General features: G+C 37.8%; 1 protein-coding gene across 1 annotated transcript in view; it reads left to right on the top strand.

Moving 5' to 3' along the window:
* LOC140511308 (cytosolic beta-glucosidase-like) overlaps positions 1–24,069 on the top strand; it is a 408,352-nt gene that overhangs the window by 17,899 nt on the left and 366,384 nt on the right. The window lies entirely within an intron of this gene.

Genomic DNA, 24,069 nt, shown 5'->3' on the forward strand with positions numbered 1-24,069 from the left:
GCACAACCCCTGAGAGGACAGTGATAGAAAAGGGTGGAGTTTTATTGAGTGAGGTGGTGCAGTTCTGTTGGAGGCAAGTTCATGACTGAGATTATCGATTGAGATTTACCATATCCCCTTTAGATTAATTGATCTGCAATCCCTTGCAGTCATACCATGGTCTTCACTTTAGAAAAAACTGGTCTAGAAAATAAATATTCTTTATCTATTTGAATTTTTCTATGGGAATTTTTAGGTAGATATCTTTTGAGTGATTGTGGATCACAATGAGGGTACAGTAGCATTTTGTGTTTTGATACAATTAGCATAATGTCATTTGCAAAGAAGAAAATCAATTTTAATAGATCCTGCTCCATTATCATAAAAGGGTCAAGCACAGGGCCATGGATATAGATCACCATCTGATTTCTCCATTTTTCCTTTAAAGACCACTGAGCATTGATGAAGAAAATTTCCAAACTACTGACTACAAAATGGTGTTCCATAATGTCAGCTGAGCCCTCAATGCTACTTGAATAAAATTTTCTATTCTACCTTTATTGACCCCCTATCTCTTCCTCAATGCATCTGTACCCATCTTTCTTTTCTCTCCTTTTTTTTATTCTTACTGAATTCATAAGTAGAGCAGATGATTAAACTTTTTATTTCATTAAGAAAACTGAAGTGACGTGACACAAACTCCCTCTACTCCCAACTCCCTTCTGCTAATCCTCAAAGGTTTTTAGTGAAATTGCTACCTCTCTTCTCTTTTCCAGTGTATACAGGTTCTTCTTCCTGTTTTGTGCTCTGCCCTTCTACCTACTATACATTTATTCCTTATTCCAGCAGTCATTGCAACTATTACTGGCGTCTTTCAAACTTGGCCTCTTCAATGGCCCATCTTCCAACAAATATTTTTAGATCTCAAACCTAAGAAAAGCCCTCCTTTGATCCTTCTAGTTCATATAACTACTGTCCCATCCTATTTCCATCCATTGCTAAATTTGAAAAAGTTAACCATATACAATGCTTTCACACACTCTCTACTTATTATCCTTAAGTCCTTGTAAATAGGCTTCCATTCTTAATAACTTACTGAAATGATCTCTCAAAATGACCCTCAAATTCAAGGATCTTTTTAGTGTTCAATCTCTTTAGTGCTCAATCAATCTCATCTCTCTGTGGCTTTTTGCATAATTGAACACTTATTTTCCTTCTTCTTGAAGGGCTGGAAAACACTTTGTTTATTCATTGCGCAAACCTATGGTTTCATTTAAAAAACATTTTTAATCAACATTTTCTGTTTTCATATCATCTATGTTTCAAAATATGTCTTCCTTCTTTCCTCTTTCATTGTCATCCTCTGTAACAAAGAATTAAAGGAGAAAAAAAGCAGATCAACAAAGCTAAACAACCAACATATCAACCAAGTCTCTCTGTGAATGAATTATCATTCTACCACCATGCCTCTCAAACTCTACAAAGACTACAAAGTAAGAGGTCTATGTTCTCAGCTGTCTACCCAGGGCAAAGCTTTTTTTGGATAATTCTTTCTGTTGGGTATTCTCTCCTCCCTTAGCTTCAGAGAGATCACATTCTTCTTTATTTCATTCTACCTCTCTAACTCCTCTGACTTTTTTTTTTAACTGGTTTCTTGTCCTCTGCTGTGGACTGGCCATGGGGGCTGCCAATTGTGATTGCTGAGACATCATGCAAGAAAAGTAGACAGGAGGCCAGGCGAAGAGTTGTAAAGAACAGCTCTCATTTATTAACCGGATAGCCAAGATTTATATAGGTCATTACAGGCAAACAAGTAGAATTGTTCATTGTGAGAACATTCAAGCCACCAAAGTCATTTCCATGAGAACATTTTTAGATTATTTCTTATACTCCCTACTCTAGATCCTCCTGGTGAGACAGTCTCAGGGAGGCACAGCCTTGGGGTGCACCTGCAAGGTCAGGATGTTCTCATCCTTGCATATCAAGAGTGGGGATGGTGAGCCAATTGTCCTGACAAAGTTAGCTGCTCATGTCAGTACAAGTCTCAAGTAAAACCTGGACAGTATCTCACATTCCAGATTACGTCAACACTGGCCCTCTAGAGTCCTCTTTCCAACTTTTTAAAGTCTGTTGTTGTTGTTGAGTTGTGTCCAACTGTTTGGGGTTTTCTTGGCAAAGATACTGGAGTGATTTGCCATGTCCTTCTCCAGCTCATTTTACAGATGAGGAAACTGAGGCAAACAGGGTGGAGTGACTTGCCCAGAGCCACCCAGCTAGTAAGTGTCTGAGACCAGATTTGAACTCAGGAAGATGAGTCTTTCTGACTCCATGCTCTATGTTTGGTCTCCTTTATGTTCTCTCTATTAACAATGTCATTGTCCAGATTGTGCTTATTAAATATTTTCTTAATTGAATGAATCCTTAAATGAATGAATCATCTAGGTCAACAGTTCCCAAAGTATGGTCCAAGAAACTCTTTCTAAGGGTCCAGGAAGTCAAAACTATTTTCATTATAATACTAAGACATTATTTGCCTTTTTCATGCTAATTCATTCATTGATATGGTTTCAGATTCCACAGTGCAAATAATCTTTAAGAAACTATCACTTGTAAACTTTTGGTAGAATATCAGAGAAGAATATCCACAATTATTTTAAAAGGTTATTAAAATATTTCTCAGTTTTTAACAACTTGTCTTAGGGCATATTTTTTTCATATATTTCAACTAAAACAACCTTCACAGCATATTGAATGCAGAAGCAGATATGAGTATCCAGCTCTGTTCTATTAAGCCAGACATTAAAGAGATTTGCAAAAAATGTAAAATAATGCTACTCTTCTCACTATGTTTTGTTTTGGGAAATGTAATTATTTTTAAATTAAAATAACGAAGAAATTGTATATCCTCTCAAGGAGAGGTCCTAGACCCCTACTGGGGCACCTTACGCGGGCTTTGAGAATAAGGTGCCAACCAGTTTTGTTAGGTGCTATCTAGTTTCAAGTCAGAGATACAGAATGGACTGAGAAGGGGACCTGTAATCAGGGATGGTATTCTAGGATGGGGAGCTATTACAAGCTCTAGGTACTGTATACCAAGACAGGAGCAAATTCAGAAGCAAAAGCAGTGATATGGCTTCGATCCCAGTTGTGGAGCAGAGATATGTCTCAATTGTAACTTCTAATCAGTCTGAAGCCTACAGACGATTAACCAGGGTAGGAATCCCAGATCAGAGGGAAGCCAACATTTCTGTGACTGTAAACCAAAGGTCCCAGCTGGGTAACAAGGGCTGAGCTAAGCAGAAAGCTCTGGAGTTAAGAAGCAAACATAAGTGAATAATGATAAGGGACTAAAACAAGAATGTGCTGCCAAATTCTAATAGAAGGAGAGGGTAGTTGTGTCCCTTCTGAATCCTTTCATCATCAAGGGTCAAGGAAATAGTTTATTTATACAAGGCCTTGGAGTGGTTCTGTTAATGCTTAATGCCCCTCAGGGAAGAATTGAGAGTGAAAAAGGAATGGATAGGGTAGGGGAAGCAAAGGGAAGGTTAAGGAAAATTAACTCAAGGTGGGGGAAAAATATGCACATACACACAAAGTAGGATACAGAAATACATTTCACTCTACAGAGAAACAGGAGGGAGAGGAGAGAAGGGAGAAATGAAGATTAGAGGTAGGGTAGATTAAATGAAAGTTCAATCCTGAAAAAAATCCTCCAAGCTAAAAGTATAAAATATTTCTATATCTCTATCCATGTTTTTGAGTTGGCAAAGAATAAGAATCTGAGGGAATACTCACAAATTGGGGGTAAAACTGATCAAGTTGTGGTATCTAAATGTGATGGAATACTATTTTTTTGTAAAAAGTTATGTAGAGAGTGGTTTCAAAGAAATCTAGGAAGACATATATAAACTGATGCAGTATGAAGTGAACAGAATCAGGAGAACATTATACAATGACAATAATATGGTAAAGACAAGCAACTTTGAAAGAATTAGGAATTCTGGTCAGTGCAATTACCCACCAGGATTCCAGAAATCTCATGATGAAACATGCACCTAGATCTTGGTAGGGAGATAATGAACTCAGAGTCACATTACACACACACACACACACACACACACACACACACACACACATACAACATGGCCAATGCAAAAAATTGTGCCTAACTATACTCGTTTATGATGGGGTTTTGTTTGTCTTTCCTTCTCAAATGGGTAGCAAGGTTGGAATAAGAGAAAGAGAAGGAAGATTTTTTGCTGATTGAAATATATATAAAAATAATATGAATAGTATATATCTAAAAATAAATTATACTAATATATAATGAGTTTATTATTTTTAATGAATTAAAATAAATATTTAAAAATTATCCATTTTAATTTCAAATATGATAAATACAGACCTTTTATTAAAAGCTCTTTTGGATCCTGAATAATTTTTAAGAGTATAAAGAGACCTGAGACCAAAGTTTAAGAATCACCAATCTAGATCAACCATATAAAGGAACTGAGGCACAGAGAAGTTAAATGAAGCAGGATTGCTTTTGTAAAACATTCTTCCAAGGGTTGATAGGGCTAAATGAGATGATATTTATAAAATACTTAGCATAGCTCCTGGCACATAATAAGTATTTAATAAATTCTTCATCCCTTCCTTTCTTCCCTCTCTCCCTTCTTTCCCTCCTCCTTCTCTCTCTCCCTTCCTTCCTTCCTTCCTTCCTTCCTTCCTTCCTTCCTTCCTTCCTTCCTTCCTTCCTTCCTTCCTTCCTTCCTTCCTTCCTTCCTTCCTTCCTCCTTTCCTTTTCTGGAAGTAGATGAACAGGCTCTCTTCCAACTTCACTCTGAGAGCACACTGTTTAGAAACTTTCTGACAAGGATTTGGGGATCTGCTCTGTGACTTCCTTTGAACAGTATTTGTGTTTGTTTTCCATTTAAGAAAACTGCTACTTGATACTTGACTAGAAGAGCTTTCTACTGCCAAGAACAAGAGCCTGTAGGGTGGGTTGCCTTTACTCTAAACCAAGGAAGAAAATGTTTGTTTCCCTTCAGTCAGACTTCACAGAAAACTGTTTCCTGCTGATAAACTTTGAAAGAAGAATACTATGCTGTTTGGATTTGCCTTCCAGATAGAGATATTAGGTTGGTGACACCAGTTTTGGACAGGTTTCTTTATATTGCTTTGAAAAAGCTACCTTCATCAGAAGCTCATGATTCTGACTGGGTTTGAGTTTTCTCAGGATTTCGGTAAGGATATGTATGTGGAAACTGACCTCAGTTGCTCTTAATCTGAGGGCCATGAATGTGAAGGAAACAATGAATAGTTCTATTGTCAATACTTCAATGTCCATGATCTCTTCTGTCAATTCTTTTTAATAAACAACATTTCTAGTAATATATTTTTTCTGTCTTCCCAAAATCAATTCATGATCTACCAATATACCTTTATTTTGTAGCAACTCTGTGCCAGGTACTGTGCTAGATGCTCTCAAGATAGAGATGTAAAAAGACGAAATAGTCCTATGTTCAGGAATCTTACAATCTAAAGGGAAAGATAACATGCATATATAAATGTAAGTGAACACTGAAGACAATGGCTTCTGGTGAACAAGAGTTTCTGGAGTTCCCCTGCTACAAAGTCTAGTTATTGTGAGACTGTGACCAACGAAATGTTCTCTCTCAGCCTTCTGGGATCTTTGGAGAGAAGAGAAATTAAGTTACACAATGGATAGAGCACTGGACCTGGAATCAAGATAACCTGAATTCAAATACCACCTCATACACTTACTTAGCAGTGTGACCTTGTGCAAGTCACAGCTTCTGTTTACCACAATTTCCTCAACTGTAAAATTAGGCAAAATAATAGTATCTACCTTACAGGGTTTTTGTGAAGATGAAGTGAGATCACATTTGTAAAGTGCTTAGCACAATGCCTGGCACAAAGTAGATGCTATATAATTGTTAGCTATCATTATCTTTATTTTTATCATCATCATTATTGTCATTGTCATCATCATCATCATCATCACCACCATTACTATTTCTCTAAGTTCCTAACAACCCATCAGTAATAATAATAAAACCAATCCAAATAATATCACCTGCTGCAGCTGTCCTAAACTTGAGCTAGAAATGCCACAGCAGAAAATTCTGAGACACTAAAATAACCCAGATTGTTGACTGCAACTGGGAAAAGCTGGTCCGACCTGATGCTGTCATGCCTTTTGTATAACTGAGAACAAAGCTGGGGATCCCACTTCTAGGATTTTAGACCTTGCCATTCTCTCAAAGGAGAGAAAGAGATACAAATGCTTTTTCAATCCTTGTTTCCATTGAGAGTTTATTCACTTTTGGGGGGATTTGGCATGCAATTTCAAAAAACAAGCCAATTCTCTAAGATACAATTCATTTGGTGTCTCTGAGGAGAAAGAAGGCTGGAGGGACAAATAGTAGCTATTATGAGGCTATTATTATTCAAGGACACAAGTCTTTTTTATTGCTAATTTCCAAAATCTAGGGGCTAGAGAGAAACCAAAGAAATTTTATTGATACAAAGGTGGTGGTGGTGGTGGTGTTGGGGGAATGGGGGAAGAAATTAAAGGAATCTGGATCATTTTGGATTACTCCAGGCGAGAATAAGTCATCAATGATTTGGTGGGAGGAGGCTTAGTATAGAAAGTCCCTTAGTATAGAAAGTGAATTTCTCCATCATCTTCCTCATGGTCTTAAAGAGTCCCATCCTTCCTTTTTGCTTCAGGAACAGAGTGTCACAGCCCTGGGAGGGGCTGAAGGGAGGATCTGGATAAGAATGGCTTAATCTACAAGAATATGAAGGGCCAGAAAAAGAGAGCTAGTGTCCCTCTTCCACCAAACAACTCCTACTCCCAATCACTATTAGATATAATCACAAGTAAAACACAAATAAAATATACAAGATAATCTTGGGGTGGGAGTGAGGTACTAGATTCTTTGGAGACCAGAAAAGACCTCATGCAGTAGGTAGTACTTGAGCTGAGTCTTGAAGGAAACCACAAAATCTGAGTAAAAGGTGGGAATTGGATGGTTTTCTATTGTCACAGAGAGCTGACCAGCCTGAGAACTCAGGCAACAAAATGAGGGAGCTGTCTACTCCGTTGTCTGCTGGCTCTTTAACATGTTCCTCATCTGCAACATGAGCCCCCACCCCCATCCACCATCCCTTACTGGGATCCTGACCACCATTCCTGATGGTGGAATTCCACTTTCCTTAGCCCTTGCATCCTGTCTCTACGTTGGTTGCCCATTCTTGCTCTATCCCATTGAATCTAGCATTGGCCATGGCTACACCTCCCCCACTACCTCAACTGCTACTTTAAGGTGCCCCCTCACAAAATCAGAGAAGGAGACTTACTGGTCATCTAATCCAATTCATAGCAGAAAATACCTGATAGATAGTCACCTAGGAACTGATGACCATCAATGGTCATTTAGGATATTGAAGGCCTCCAATGATTGGGATAGTCTATTGTACTTTTGTGTAACTTTAGTTGTTAGAAAATTTTCCCAGCATCAGTCTCTTTGTACACATTATTTCTGGTTCTGCTCTCTGGAGCTAAAAAGAACAAATCTAGTTTTTATACTACATGACAAGAGTGTCTACTTTTCCAGGCTAACTCTTCCCATTTCCTGTCCTTGATTCTTATCTGGATACCCTTTACCACCCCTGGATGATCTCCAGTTTATTATTGCCTTTCTTAGAGTAACTAGGTGTCACAATGGATAGAGTACTGATCTGAGCTAAAATCTTACCTCTGACACATCTTAGTTGTGTGACCTTGGACAAGTCACTTAACCTCTTACTTGATTTCCCAATCTGTAAAATATGGGATAATAATAGCTCCCCTGTGCTGTTTAAATGTGTAGATGTGATCTGATCAGGGATGATTATGAAGAGACTATCACACTCTTCTTTCTGGAAGCTATACCTCTCAGTGTAGACTAAATCACAAGACATTTTGGGGCTTCCATGTCAGACTGCTGACTAATGAGATTTCAGTACATTAAGCCAACAGATCTTTTTCAAAATGCTTCCTCACCATGCTTCCCCCATCTTTTACTTATTAAGTTGCCTTTTTTGAGTGCAGTTTAAGACTTTACATTTGTCTCCATCAAATTTCATCTTACTCAATTCAGTACAGCATTCTAGCCTGTTCTAAGATCTTTTTAGTTTATAACTGTCATCCAGTGTTTTAGCTATTTCTTCCAGTTTCACGTCATTTACAAGTTTGAGAAGTACACTTTCTATACCTTTTTTCAAGTCAATAGCATGCATAGCAAACAACGATCCCCTTGATACATTCTGCCAAAGTAACATTGAACATTTAGTGAATTGTTTCTGGAATCCAGAATTGTATCTGTTCTAGTGCAGGGGTCAGCAAATTACTGCTTGGGAGCAAATGCCCTCCTGGTTTTTTTGTCTGTGTTTTGTTTGTTTTTGTTTATTGGATAGCCCATGATCTAAGAATGGTTTCTACATTTTATATAAATTTTATTGTCTTTAAAATTGTAAAAAATATTCTTAGCTCTCAGGCTATACAAAAACATGTTACAACCAGATTTGGCTCTCAGGCAGTATTTTGCTGAGCCTTGTTCTAGTGCATATCTATCTACCTTTTCCATAAAAATTATATATAATTTATTATCAAATGCTTTACTGAAATTTAGATACATTTTACCTGCAGCGTTCTCCTAATCTATGACTTCACTGCTACTACTGTCAAAAAATGATGGCATGACCTAATCTTTATGAAACCAGGCTGGGTCTTTGTAATCACTACTTCCTTTTTCAGATGTTTGGCTAACCATCTCTTTAATGAGCCCTCCTAGAAACTTCCCAGGAATTGAAGTCAAGCTTACTGGCTAAAGTTTTTCAGACTCAATTCCTCTCTCTCTCTCTCTCTTTCTCTCTTTTGAAAATCAATTTCCCTTTTTAATTTTTTTGGTTCTTTGTGATCTTTCAAATATCACTGACAGTAATTCAGCAATCACATTGGCCAATTCTTTGCCTACTTGAGGATATAGTTCATCTAAGTGTCAACTTGAATGTATCTAGGGCAATCTCCTTACCTATCCCAAGTATTAGCTTCCTATCAGTCTTTTTTTTCTATCACTTTAGCAGAGATAACAAGAGCAAAGTAAGAATTAAGCAGCTCTGTCTTCTCTTTGATGACAGTGATCATTATCCCATCCACCCCAAGGAGTTTTTCCATCCCTTCTTTCCATCTTCTTTTCCCCTCAATACTGAAGCTTTTAAAAGTACTTTTTAGTTGTTCTTACTTTCCCTTGCCTGCTTCAGCTCATTTGAACTTCAGTGCTTCTGACTTTTTTTTTTTTCAAAATCATGCCCTACTAATTTACCCTATATCTCTGGTACTTACTTCCATTTTCTGCACACTTCTTTTAAAAATCTAAGTTAATTAGTTGGTCATTTCCCTGGGTGTTTACAGTGATATCTTCAAGTAAACCCTATTTTTCTTGCTCATGAGAATTATTCCATTTGTGTCTTCAGAAGTTCAGTCTTAAGCACTTCCTATCCATGTGGGCTGACTTTTCTGTAGAATTTTAGTCCATGGGACTCTATCCATCCTTTCTTTGAACACTTTAATAATTAAGAAGAGGAAGAACTAGCATTAATATAGTACCTTAAGTTTACACTGTATTTTACATGCTATCTTATTTGATCCTCATAATAACACTGTGAAGTAGGTGTTATTATTATTCAAATTTCACTGATCAGGAACTTAAGACTCAATTTAAGTGACTTTCCCAGTGTCTGAGGCAGGGTGTGAGTTCAGGCCTTTCTGACTTCAAGTCTACCCTCCTATCCACCATGCCATCTACTCTCCCAAATCTGTTCTCCCAAAATCTAGGCTGCATATCAGACTATGCCCTGGTTTTTTTTTTTTTTCTATTATCACAAACTAGAAGAGGGAGTACTTACTTTTCCCCACAGGAACCCAAACGCTCCGATCATTTGCACTCCCAACAACCATTTCCTCCCTATGATCATATCCAAAATAGAATTATTTCCTCTTGTTGATTCCTATATCTTTTGAAGGACAAAATTATCAACTCAAAAAGATATTATGTTTCAACTGAGAAAGTCCTCAGACATTTGAAGTTTCCTGTTGCTACTTTGTTATAGCTTCTCCAGGAGGAGAGGGTATACGTGTGAGTTTCGAGGAATTAAGTATTACCATTGCTAAATGGGAAACTTATCTCTCAGAATGGCTGCACCTGACTAGAAGTCTACTATGGACAGCAAAATGAAGGTAGAGGCCATATGCCCTAATAGTGGGTTCCTGAGACCTTCTTGGACCCCAGGTGAGCTTCCTTTTGGAAAATGACTGCCTAGGATCTTTGTGTTTTCTCCCTCAGGTTTTTTTCCCTCTGCTTGCCCCAGCTAACAGAATTCCTAGTTATACCTATGACTAGATTATCTGCAGGCCTGTGTTCTCTCTAGTTTTTACATCTGCCTAAATAACTATGTGGTCAATTCATGCAAGCTCTGTGAGCTGTACCTCCCTCATGTATTAAATGAGAGGACTGGAAGAGATGATGCCTAAAGTTGTTTTTAAATCCCATGATTCTATAATTAAATGACTCATAAAGTAGACTCTTATGTGATTTGAAACAAAGGTCTAAACATTTAAAAATGGAAAATATGTTAAATCAGTTACATTCTGAATTAAAATAAAAATTTTTAAGAGATTTTAAAGTAAAATGCTTGAGAGTCTAACCCAAGTTTCAATATAGTACTTGCTTATCTGACATGGATTAAATTTTAAGAATTATTAGCAAAACAAATCCATTTCATCCAAGTTGCATTCCTTTGCCCCAGAAAGATTTTGGCCAAGAAACAACTCCTATATAGTCTGAAATCTATCACTTCCTATCGTAGCTAGGACAGGCAATAGTTCTAGGAAGGAGAGGCCTACAATAGTGGTATTCCAGAATGTCAGCTATGTCAGCTGTGGTTTAATGAGCTAAGATTTGTAACCAAAAAAAAAAAAAAAAAACCAGAAAACAAAAAACAACCCAAAATCCTGGACCCAGATACTTAACTCTGAGAGATTAATTCTTAATTTTTGGTCTGACTGAAGAAGAAAAAGAAATAGAACATATTTTGAAGTCAAACTTAACAAAAGAGCTGCTAGGTTTGTATTCTGCATGGGCAAAGTTTGCCCAAGGTGGTATGTGATGAATTTTCAGGAATTAGGTGGCTGTGTACCACAAAAAGGAAGAATTTATTTTGCTGGATCAGGCATTCAAAAAGTTTACTAGGCACCTATTTCTAAGACACAAGACTTTTTATATGGTGCTACAAAAAATATTACACATTTTGGAGGAATTTTAGAATTTATAATTGTTATTCCCAAATTAAATATCTACTTTCAACTTCATAAAAATATAGTAAAAAGAAAAAATACTGTTAGAATTCGAAGACCCTAAGATGATAAGTTGCAGAACTGGTGATGGTTTGCATTGGTAAAGATAGATTCTTTACTGGGAGTTCCTTATTCAAATAAAATCACAGGTATGGTATTAAAAAAAGTTTTAAAACCTGACAAATATCTTTATATTCTAGATATACAACTATTATACCTTAATATGTTGTAATTACATATGAGCCATGTGATTGGCTTGTAATTGTAATTGTAAATGAGCCAGTTATATAAAAAAATTTAATAATAGTTGACTTTAATATAACTTTAATGTTTATAAAACATTTTAATACTGTTGTACCTTAGGGTTCCCCCATCTGGTATATTTAGCCCCAGAAAAACTATACCAGGTTCAAGATAATTTGGGAAGTTACAGCTCCTGAAAACTCATGAACCCACACAATTATGTTTACTCCTACTAGTCAGCCAGGGGTCGAAATTAGTACAAGCATGGTATGAAAAGGATCAACAGAACATTGCCCTCTCCATCCCTTTCACTGCTAAATTTGGGTTATATTTTCCTACAAATATACATACCATCAGTGGAAAGAGTACACATGTATACACGTGCATATATACACACACATATATGTACCCCCTCAGATTAGGGGAGGTTTGTTTTGTAGGAAGGCCCACACCTTTTGTTAATTGCTAATGAGGCACTGGGTAACAGGGTCATACCCCTCAGCTTTGAAATGTGTACATATACTCTGAGGTGAGATGTTGCTTTGGAGGCTTCTTTGGAAGAAGGTTCAGGTGCCAGATGAGACTGGGTAGCCATGCCCCCCTACCTCCCCCAGTTTGAAAACCCAGATGTTGGTGCTTCTCTCTCCGGTAACTATGTATCCATGTAATGATCAGAAGGTTGGATCTGTCTGTTGATCTGTGATGTATGTATTGCTTATGGACAGGCAGCTGGAAGCCCTGTCTGTCAGTCTTTATTTCTCTGCTTGTATTTTCTCTGTTGGTGAATGTAATTAAAGAAGATTGTTGACCCCTCAAAAGATGCTTTCCTTTTAGAAAAGCAGATCTAAGAACATGTGCTAGCAGGCCATCCTGCGTGTGCCAGGATGCTTGCTGCTATAGCCCTCCATTTAAGCATTGTTATATTTCTGTTGTTTCCTTCAGAGTGATGGGGTGCTTCAGTGCCTGTGCTCAGACCCCAATTCCAAGATCATATTTCTCCTTAGCCTCAAAACACTATTCCTGGCACTTTCTCCCCAGCCCAAGGACACTATGCCTAGCAGTTAACTATGAGTAGGCCCCAGCAAAATACTTATCTTTCTCTCTGGTATAGTAACAAACTGCACCTGTAGAAATTATTAGTTTGAACTGGCTTTTTATTTGATCATAAAGATAATCAGTACCCATTGGACGATCTATACCAACTCCCTACCTCATTATATGTATCCTGGACTCCTCATTATGTGTATCCTAGACTTTAGATATATGTATACTCCCTACATCTAACTTGTCAAAGAAGACATTGATTATGGGCAGGCTCGGCAATCCTCAGTCGGTCCTGACTGCTAATTAACTTAATGACATAGCAGACCTAAAAACCATACCTCCCTGTGCCCCCACCTTGGGCTTTTCCTGGTGAACTCTGGGTAAAATGACTGCTCAGGAGATACAAAAATGCATGTTCATTTAAGAATTTACCACTCCTTAACCACTTCCTAATCCCTCTCTGAATTGCCTAATTAGCATACCTGGTGCATGTTTTACCATAGTTTAGCCTACATAAATTTTAACTGTACTTCTCTAAGGTCACAGGTTCTTTAAGAACTTTTGCTTACTGAAAAGCTTAAAAATAAACTTTTACCAACTTGACTTAAGGAATGCTTGAGTCTGTGAATTCTTTTCCAGATGACCCTGTCCTGCATCCCAGTCCTTGAACCCTTCAAAACTGCATTAAGAGTAAGGTGAACCTAGCCTCTCTCTCCCTCCCTCTCCCCCCTCTCCCCCCTCCCCCCCCCCCCCCCCCCCCCCCCCCCCGCTTCCCCCTTTCCCTCTCCCTCTCCCTCTACCTTTCCTCCCTCCTCTCTCTCTCCTCTCTCCCCCCCCTCTGTTTCTGTCAGTCTCTTGTCTGTCTTTCATCTGTCTCCCTACTTTCTTTCTAGAAGGAAAGAAATCCATCACCTCCCATTAGAATTCAGTGGCATTTAGACTATCTTTGATGTTCTACCCTCCTACTCATCATGATCAACATATCTGTCCTATATTTCTATCTGACTTAAGTTCCCTTTAACCACTATCAGCTTCTGATGGCCAACCTGCATTCTCCTCAAATAGTTTCAGGTGCTGCTTTTCAACAACCCACCAAGCATAATTACAGTTTTCCTCAAGGCTCAAAAACTCTTTTAGGTCCTGCCAATCAAAAAAAGATGAGCAAAAACTGAAGGTTAGTTAAGAGGGCAAAACTATTGTCTTACTTCTGACTCACATTCTTTGCTTTTATTTTGTATATGTGGCCAGTAACAAGCCTTATAAACCTGGAGCTGCCGTACAAATTTCTTTTATTAAAAATTTTGATCCTTAAAACCACCCTGTAGGTGTTATTATTATTCCCATTTCAGAGCTGAGAAAACTGAGGTTCATAAAGTCATAACTGGTAAGTATCTGAGGTAGGATTCCAACCCAGAATTTTCTGACTACAGTCCCAACACTCTAGCCAGTATATCATGCTGCTTTAAAATATTGCTTTCAACTCATATATCATTAATATGACTTTTAATTCATGTATCACTCAATTCAGATATCACTAATTAAATCCAGTTTCTTTTTGGCAACTTTTGACAAATTGAGAGAGAAGGAGGAAGCAGAGGAGAAGAAGGAGGAAGCAAGGAAGGAAGGAAGGAGAATCTTTAAAAACTTGTAAATTTACATGCTTTTAGGATATCATTATCAGCTACTTGGATTATTCTTAAAAGCATATACTTCCAAGCTTTACTATTAATAGACATATTGAAATTCTTTTGTCATTTTTATTCTTTGGTAATTAGCATTACCTAGTAGTGATAGACATCAGGCATTTGTTTAAAAGGAAATCCCTATTGGAAATGACATATTCAACAGTTCACCAAGATCAGAGAGCTAAGCCATGCCCTTGGGGTATGCACAGTTTTTGAATGTATAAATGGGTAATTTGCAAAACAATTGTTAGCATTTAAATTTATGCAAAAGCTTTTCAAAAAAAAGTTATGGAGATACTAGGGGTGGCCTTGTATCTTTGTCTGAATTTTCTTCACTCTTCTCTCATCTTTTGGTAAATCCTATGTGAGGCTTAAGGGTTATGAACTCTATTATAATTTTTAAAGCATGGAATTGGACTCAGATATCCAGTGCATTGACTCTTCTAGAGCATGAAATTAAGCTTCATTTTTTTTTTTTTGGTATGAATCAGGGTCTACATTAAGGATTATCATTTCTAGTTGGAGGTCAAGTGGGTGGAAGGGAGAGTTATGATATTTTATATAGTGCTTTTAATTTTTCAAAGCATTTTCATGTATGTACATAAAATAAAATGCTTTGAATATGTGTATACATAAATACGTGCAAATACTTTTAAAGGCATTTTCATATATGTATGCATATATGTATATACATATACATATATATCTATATATACAGACACATAAAATCTTATTTTATCTTTAGAACAACCTTAGAAAATAGGTAGAGCTGGTATTATTAATCATATGGAATGGAAAAATGGAAAAAGAATCCTAGAGAAATGATAGTTTTTGCCTAAAGTAATACATAATTTTGGGGTGGTAGATAGAGTGTCTTTGAAATCAGGAAGATATGATTTCAAATTGTATCTCAGATAGCCATGCAACCATGAATGATAAGCTGCTGATTTTCATCAGAAGAGGGATTACTTTTATATACCAGGAGTCCCCTCCTATGATGAGATCACATGTCTGGGTCAAAAAAGAAAGAAACAGTATATTTAATAACATAAATATTGTTAGAACCTTCCTCCTAGGTATACTTTTCCCCCCCAAATACTGTTTTCTTCATAGATTTGTTGATTCCAAGCTAAAAGGCACCATGCAGCCAAGAGTTTTTAACCTGGGGTCCATGCACCCTCAAGGAATTCAGGGATAGATTTCAGGGGGTCTCATGAACTTTGATGGGAAAAAATACATCTTTATATCAACAGAATTTACTGCTTTTATAAATCTCATGTATTTTATTTTTGTGTATTTAAAAATATTATTCTCTGAAGGGGTCCATAGGCTTCACCAGACTCTCAAAGGGGTTCATGATACTCAAAAAAAGATAAGAACTCCTAAGCTTAAGTCCAACCCCCTGATTTTATAGAAATCACAGCAGAAACTCAAGGAGGCCAAGATCACACAAGTTTTAAGTGGCAGAGCTGGAATTTGAACTCCTGTCTTCAAATTCAATGTCGCTTGTCACTTCCTAAGGTAGTTTTAAGCAACTTTTATCAGACTTAAAACACCTTCTGTGACATCTTGTCTGACTAGGAGTTGGCATGAAGTTTGTATTAGAAAAAACGTGAAGCTGACTGAAGGCCAGATATTTTATTCTGCCCTGCTCCTAAGAGCACTGACTCTGGTGTCAAAGGGCCTGAGTTTAAAATACAGACAGTTCTCACTTAAACTTAAATTCACATTATGCAAATTCAGCTGGAGAAGGGGAACCCAGACAATGAAGCTGCTCAGGCTACAGCCCTTAAAACCCTGGAGGAGGATCTTCCACATGGACCCTTTGCAGGGTGGGGGGCACCGAGGTCTGTAGAACAGTCCACTTATATTAAGAACTGCTTGTAATAATAGTAATAATAATACTTGTTACCAATATTGATAGAGCTCTTTAAGGTTTGTGAAAGACTTTTACACATATTATCTCACTGGTTTCCAGAATAATCTTGTGAGGTAGGCACTATTTTTTACCTATACCCTTAGGGAAACTGAAACTGAAGTTAAGTGGTTTGCCCAGGGTCACATAGCTTGTCTGATTTGAACTCAATTTTTCTGACTCCCAAGTTCATGCTTACTACCTATATAACCTTAGGCAAGGTATTTAACCAACCTGAGCCTCAATTTCTTTGTCTGTGAGATGGGGGGTTGGATTAGATGAACTCCAAATCTCTAAGTCAGCAGGTCATTATGACATCCCCTTCCCAGGCTAACAGACTGCTCATTAGTAAGAATAACTTAGTGTTTCCTGTCTTTCTCTTAAACTATTCAATCATTCTCTCTCTCTCTCTCTCTCTCTCTCTCTCTCTCTCTCTCTGTCTCTCTCTCTCCTCCATATATGATATATAATATATATGTATATGTGTGTGCATATAATGTGTGTGTATATATATATTTCTGATTGAACATATGACAGAAAAATTTTTCTTGACCCATCACATCAAATGTGTAGGCATTTCTGTTGCTTTGAAGCCCAGGCTGGATTCATCTGCATGGTCAGATCTCAGAGAGCTGAATATGATTCAGTCATGATGTCCTCTGCTGTTTCCTTACTTCTGCCTTAATGTGTGATTTGTTGCAAAACCTTATAACATTTTTATTATTATTACTTGCTAATGGGTTTCATCAGTACAAAGGATCTGTGAAATGTAAAAAGATCTAGAAAAATACTTCCAGCCCATCAGGTAATTGATCTTTTGCTGAGGATTTGTAGAAAGACAATGAGGAGAGTCACACAGGTTGAAGAGGCATGGATGAGAGAATATCCATGGAGAGTATATCCACATCCAGGGTTCACTGATGTAGTACATAAAATTAGCATTTGTTATTAAAACTTTAATAGTGTTATTTTTTCCTATTATACTTTTATTTCTATGACATTCACTTCAGTGGACAAAGACACGAATTCTGGTAGCAAAGTTATTTCATAAAGATGATACTAGTAATTAATATCTAATATTTCTGTAGTACTTGAAGATTGCAAAGAGCTTTTGCACATATTACATTTGATCTTCACGACAATCTTGGGAGATAGGTTTAATTATATCCTCAATCATCCCCTCTGTCTTAAATTTCAACCCTTCTTTCTCTACTAATTCCTTTCCTACTGCCTTCAAACATGCCCAAGTTTTCTCTATTCTTAAAAACAAAACCAAAAACAAACAATAAACTTTCACCAGCTCCTGCCATTTCCTGAGGCTATCATCCTATGACTGTCCCTCCTTTTCAGTTAATTCCTTGAAAAATTTGTCTGCATTTTGCCTTTTCTCACTCACTCTTCAACTCCATGTAATCAGCTTCCAACTTCGTCACTCAATAAAAACTGTTATCCAAAGTTACCCATGGTCTCTTAATTGCTAAATCTGATGGTCTTTTCTCAGTCTTAATCCTTTTTGACTTATATTTTATATTTGACGCTGCTAACCATCCTCTCCTTCTAGATACTTTCTTTTCCAGTGTTTGTGTAACACAACTCTCTCCTGATTTTTCTGTCTGAATACACCCTCTGTTTCCTTTGCCAATTTATTACAAACCCTCAAACTCTACCCCTCTTTTAAACAACTTTTTTTCTGTTGAAGACACTATAGTCCTTCAAGTCTCCCAGGTTTGTAACTTTGACATTATTCTTATGTCCTCACTTTCTCTTACCCCACCTCTCCAATTAGTTATCAAATCTTGATACTTCTGTCTCTACAATACATCTTTCATCTAACCTCTTTTCTCCATGAACACAGGTACCATTTTAATTCAGGCCCTTATTACCTCTCACCTAGATTATTTCAGCAGCCTTCTAATTATTCTCCCTGCCTTAAATTTCTCACCACTCCTCTCCATCTGACACACTGTTTATAAAATAATTTTCTGTAAGCTCAAAGTTAACCAAATTACTCTCCTATTCAATCAATTTCAATTGCTTACTATTGCCTCTAGAATAAAATATAAACTCCAGTGCTGAGCATTTAAAGCCCCTCACAACCTGCCCCACCCCAACCTATTTCTAGCCTCATTGTACATTTCTCTACTTTCTATACTCTATAATCTAATGTGAGCTTCTCTCTGTTACGTATATAAGACACCCAATCTCCCATCTTTCTGCCTTTGTGCTACCCATGCCTTGAATATACTCCCTTCTTCCCTTGACTTCTAAAGTCTCTCTTTTCCTCTGAGGCTATTTTTGGGTACTGTTTTAACCTGTCCTGATGTCCCCAACTGCTAATGTTCCAGCTCCTAAACTACTTTGTATTTAACATGTGTATTTATTGGCTATATTTATTGAATAAAATTTTAGAAAAGTTAGATATGATAAACCTCTGGTGAATATTGAATGGGAATAGAAAGGAGTACACCCATTTCTCAGCTTAAATGGTACCTCCACAAAAACTGACCACATATTAGGGCTTAAAACCTGACAAACAAATGCAGAAAAGCAGAAATGTTAAATATACCTATCCCAGACCATAATGCAATAAAAATTACATTTAATAAAGGGCCTTTACAACAGATATTTTAAATAATTGGAAATAAAATAATCCTTAAAATGAATAGCTCAAAGAACAAATCATTGAAACAATCAATAATTTCATTAAAGATAACGATAAGAATGAGACAGCATACCAAAATTTGTGGGATACAGACAGAGAAGTATTTAGGAACAAATTTATATCTCTAAGTGCATACATCAATAAAATAGAGAAAGAAAAGTTCAGTGAATCAGGCATACAACTAAAAAAAAATGAGACAAAGAAGAAATCTTAAATCCCTAAGTAAATACCACAATAGAAATCTTTTTTTAATGTTTATTTATTTATATTTAGTTTTCAACATTCATTTCCACAAAATTTTGAGTTCCAAATTTTCTCATCTCTTCCCTCCCCCACCCCAAAACACCATGCATTCTGATTACCCCTTACTCCAATTTGCCCTCCCTTTTATCACACCCCTCCCTTCCCCTTATCCCCATCTTCTCTCTTTTCTTTTGGGCAAGATAGATTTCTATACCCCATTACCTGTATTTCTTATTTCCTAGTTGCATGCAAGAACAATTCTCAACATTTGTTCCTAAAATTTTGAGATCCAACTTTTCTCCCTTCCTCCCTCCCCACCCATTCCCATTGAGAAAGCAGGCAATTCAATATAGGCTATATATGAGTAGTTATGCAAAAGACTTCCATAATAGTCATGTTGTGAAAGACTAACTATATTTCCCTCCATCCTATCCTGCCCCCCATTTATTATATTCTCTTTTTTGACCTTGTCCCCCCATACTTCTAATTACTCCCTTCTCCCATTTGCCCTCCCTTCTATCATCCCCCACACCCTGCTTCTCCCCTTCTCCCCTACATTTCTGTCATGTAAGATAGATTTTCATACCAAATTGAGTGTGCATGTTGTTCCCTCTGTAAGTCAATTGTGATGAGAGTAAGCTTCACTTTTTCCCCTCTCACCTCTCCCTTTTCCCCTCCTTTGAAAAAGCTTTTTCTTGCCTCTTTTATGAGAGATAATTTGCCCCATTCAATTTCTCCCTTTCTCCTCCCAATATATTCTTCTCTTACACATCAATATTATTTTTTTAGATATCATCCCTTACTATTCAACTCACCCTGTGCCATCTGTCTACATATGTGTGTATAATCCCTCCAACTGCCCAATATTGAGAAAAGTTTCAAGAGTTACAAATATGATCTTTTCATGTAGGAATGTAAACAGTTCAACTTTAGTAAGACCTTTGGGATTTCTCTTTCCTCTTTACCTTCTCATGCTTCTCTTGACTCTTGTGTTTGAAAGTCAAATATTCTCTTCAACTCTGGTCTTTTCATCAAGAATGCTTGAAAGTCCTCTATTTCATTGAATGACCATTTTTTCCTCTGAAGTATTATACTCAGTTTTGCTGGGTAGGTGATTCTTGATTTCATCCCTAATTTCTTTGACTTCTGGAATATACTATTCTAAGCCCTTTGATCCCTTAATTTAGAAGCTGCTAGATCTTTTGTTATCCTGATTGTATTTTCATAATACTCAAATTACTTCTTTCTAGATGCTTGCAATATTTTTTCCTTGACCTGGGAACTCTGAAATTTGGCCACAATATTCCTAGGAGTTTCTCTTTTTGTATATCTTTCAGGAGATGGTTGCTGGACTCTTTTAATATTTATTTTATCCTCTGGTTCTAGAATATCAGGGTAATTTTCCTGATCATTTCATGAAAGATGATGTCTAGACTCTTTTTTGATCATGGCTTTCAGGTAGTCCTATCATTTTTAAATTGTCTTTCCTGGATCTGTTTTCCAGGTCGGTTGTTTTTCCAGAGAGATATTTCACGTTGTCTTCCATTTTTTCATTCTTTTGGTTTTGCTTTGTAATTTCTTGGTTTCTCATAAAGTCATTAGCTTCCGTCTACGCCATTCTAATTTTTAAAGAACTATTTTCTTCTGTGAGCTTTTCAACCTCCTTTTCCATTTGGCTAATTCTGCTTTTTAAAGCCTCCTCCTCATTGGCTTTTTGGACCCCTTTTTCCAATTGAGTTAGCCTATTGTTAAAGGTGTTATTTTCCTCTGCACTTTTTTGGATCTCCTTTGTTGACTTGCTTTTCACGATTTTCTTGCATTGCTCTCATTTCTCTTCCCAATTTTTCCTCCACCTCCTTTACTTGATTTTCAAAATCCTTTTTGAGCTCTTCCATGGCCTGAGACCAACGCATATTTATTTTGGAGGGTTTGGATGCAGAAGCCTTGACTTTTATGTCTTCCTCTAATTGTATGCATTTTTCTTCCTCATCTGAAAAGATGGAAGAAAATACCTGTTTACCAAGAAAGTAATCTTCTATAGTCTTATTTTTCCCCCTTTTTTGGGCATTTTCCAGCCAGTTACTTGACTTTTGAGTCCTTTGTCAAGAGGAGGGTATACTCTAGGGCACTGTAAGTTCTCAGTTCCTCCAAGGTGGTACAATCAAGGGAGAGGAGTTTACTCCTCTCCTAGCCTGTGCTCTGTTCTGGAAGCTAGAAAACTTTTCTGCTCAGGATCTGCAAGTATAATTCCATGTTCAGAGCCTCCATCAACTCTGCCCCATCAAATGCACTCTTCCTCACACCAGGGCTGCCATTCAGGGCTGAGATCCAGATCAGTGGCTCAATTCCCCCAGGTCTTTAGGTAGAGGCTCCAAAAATGGACTCTACTGCTGCAGTGGCCATTGCTGGCGTGGTCAGCCCACATTCCCTTCTCACCTTAAGTGAAAGAGCTTACTCACTGACCTTTGAAGCTACCTTTGGCATTTGTGGGTTGAGCAATCTGGCCACCACTGGGATTCCACCCCTGAGGCCTGCTGTGGTCCTGTCCCTGCCTTGCTGCAGGACCAAGGCTGTGCTGTGCTCTGCTCTGTGCCTGGTGCGATAGACCTTTCTTGTTGGTCTTCCAGGCTGTCTTGGGCTGGAAATCTCTTTCACTCTGTTATTTCATGGCTTCTGCTGCTCTAAAATTTGTTTCATTTTTTACAGGTATTTTATGGGTTATAAAGGAGGGCTTTTATGGGTCCATCCTTCTACTTTGCCATCTTGTCTCTGCCCCTAAAGTCCACAATAGAAATTCTTAAAAAAATCGTAGGAGAGATTAGTAAAATTGAAAGTAAATCAACCATTGACAAATAAATAAAACTACAACTGGTTTTGTGGGGGGGAAATTTGATTTTATAAAGAAAGATTATATGCTATCTATATTAAATACATACTTGTTATCTTCTCAATAAAATATAAGCTTTTTTCAAATAGAGAGTGTTTTTTGTACTTATACTCCCAGTGTCTGGTATAGTTCTTGGCATATGGGGAATACTTAATAAATATATGTTGATTGATTGATTGATATGAGTGGATAACCACAATATTATTAAGTCTGACTAAGCAGGAAAATTCCTAACCACCAGTTCAGAGACTACCAACAGCAGTGAAATTACAGAGCCATCTAAGGATCTAATTAGCCTGTTTTATTTTGGGGAGGGGTGCAGAGCCAAGATGGCAGAGTGAGAGCAACTACTCACCTAAGCTCCTTCAGATGCCCCTAAAAAGAGAATCTGACCAAATTTTGGAGGGGCAGAATCCACTAAGAGACAGACTGTGACAGATTCATAGCCCAGGACAGTCTGGAAAATCAACGAGAAGGTTCTGTTCTGAGGCGGTGGAGGAGTACACAATGCACAGTACAGTGTGTACCCACCATGGAAGAGTCAAGCAGGAAGCCCTGGGCTGTCTGAGGCAGCAACTGCACTGTGGAATCTCAGGCATATCCGCCCAGGTCAGGAGTCCAGCAGAACCAAGCAAGTGAGAGCCATGGAGCCCCAGGTACATGCAATGACTGCTCCTAAGACTATCAGCCCCCAGATTAAATGTCTGTAAGTCACCTACTTGAACTTCTGGGAGCCAAAATGGCAGAGTGATCAGTAAATACTCTCTCCCTCTCCCCTTGTTGAACTTGAAAGAATCATAAAACATTTCCCCAGAAAAATCCTGAATCAGTGAGATCAGCAGAAGGGGCAAACAGTCTGATAGCATGTGAGGCTAGGACAATACTTAAGGAGGATCCCTCTTGCCCTGGCTGAAGGAGACCAGTGCAGGACTAGAGCTGTCCCAGATAGCTTGAGCTCAGTGAACCAGGAGGAGATCTGGAGCTTTAGGGGGGTGGAGCCCTGCAACCACCAATGCCAGGACTTCAGGTATGCCTCCGCACCCCAGGAGAATCTGGAAGACACTAGGGGAGCTGGGATCACCAACTGCTGAGCTTGCCTGTACTCTAGCTCAGCAAAGGAGATGTCCTGTGGCCAGTCCACCCATCCCCCACAATTAACAAGCTAGCTCCAGGATAAATCCAGGGAAAGGATTATTTTGATATAAAACCTACTTCCATGTAACCTTTGGTTATTAATCCTGGTTCTTTCTCCCAGGGTCAAATAGAACAAGTTGAATCTCTCTATTGGAGGGCAGCTCTTCAAATGTTTGAAGACTACTATCATGTCTGCCTTTCTTTTTCAGGTTAAACATGCCTAGACATGTTTTATAGTCCTCCTACCATCTTGACTGTCCTCCATTGGATGACTTCCAACTAAATTTTATATTATCCTTTGTCCTGTGCAAGGATGAGATTGTCCAGGGGGTATTAGTCAAGAGTTCTGTATGGCATGAGTTTAAGTGCCAATAAATTGGCTTGAGTGGGGGCAGGAAAGGTTATAGCAGTAAAGAATCAACTTGTAAGGGATCAAAAGCAAAGGGTATATCACATAGAGCATCCATTAAAGGTGAAACCTACCAAGCAACTAGTACCAAGAACATAAGATGTATCTAGGGAAAGTATGGTCCCAAAGCTAGGAGAAAAAGTTTGAATAAACTAGGTATCCAAACAAATTTGATCTTAAGCAAAAAGTTTGTACACAATTTGTCATGGTCAATAGATGTTTACTGACAAATTAGTGAGCTATGGCTCATGGTATGGGACATTTTTAGCTCCAGTCCCACAGCTGATCTTCTGTTCTCCCTTGTTCTTCAAAGATCACTGCATACAATGCAGTGCTTATATCTGCCTATTCTTTCAGTGGAGGGGACAGAATATAGCTCATCTGGGGGTAATTTGAGTCATGGGGATGCTTACTTATCAAGCATCTAATATAGTTTGAATTTC

This window comes from Notamacropus eugenii, chromosome 6 (assembly GCF_028372415.1).
Source record: "Notamacropus eugenii isolate mMacEug1 chromosome 6, mMacEug1.pri_v2, whole genome shotgun sequence".
Classification (NCBI taxonomy): Eukaryota; Metazoa; Chordata; class Mammalia; order Diprotodontia; family Macropodidae; genus Notamacropus; species Notamacropus eugenii.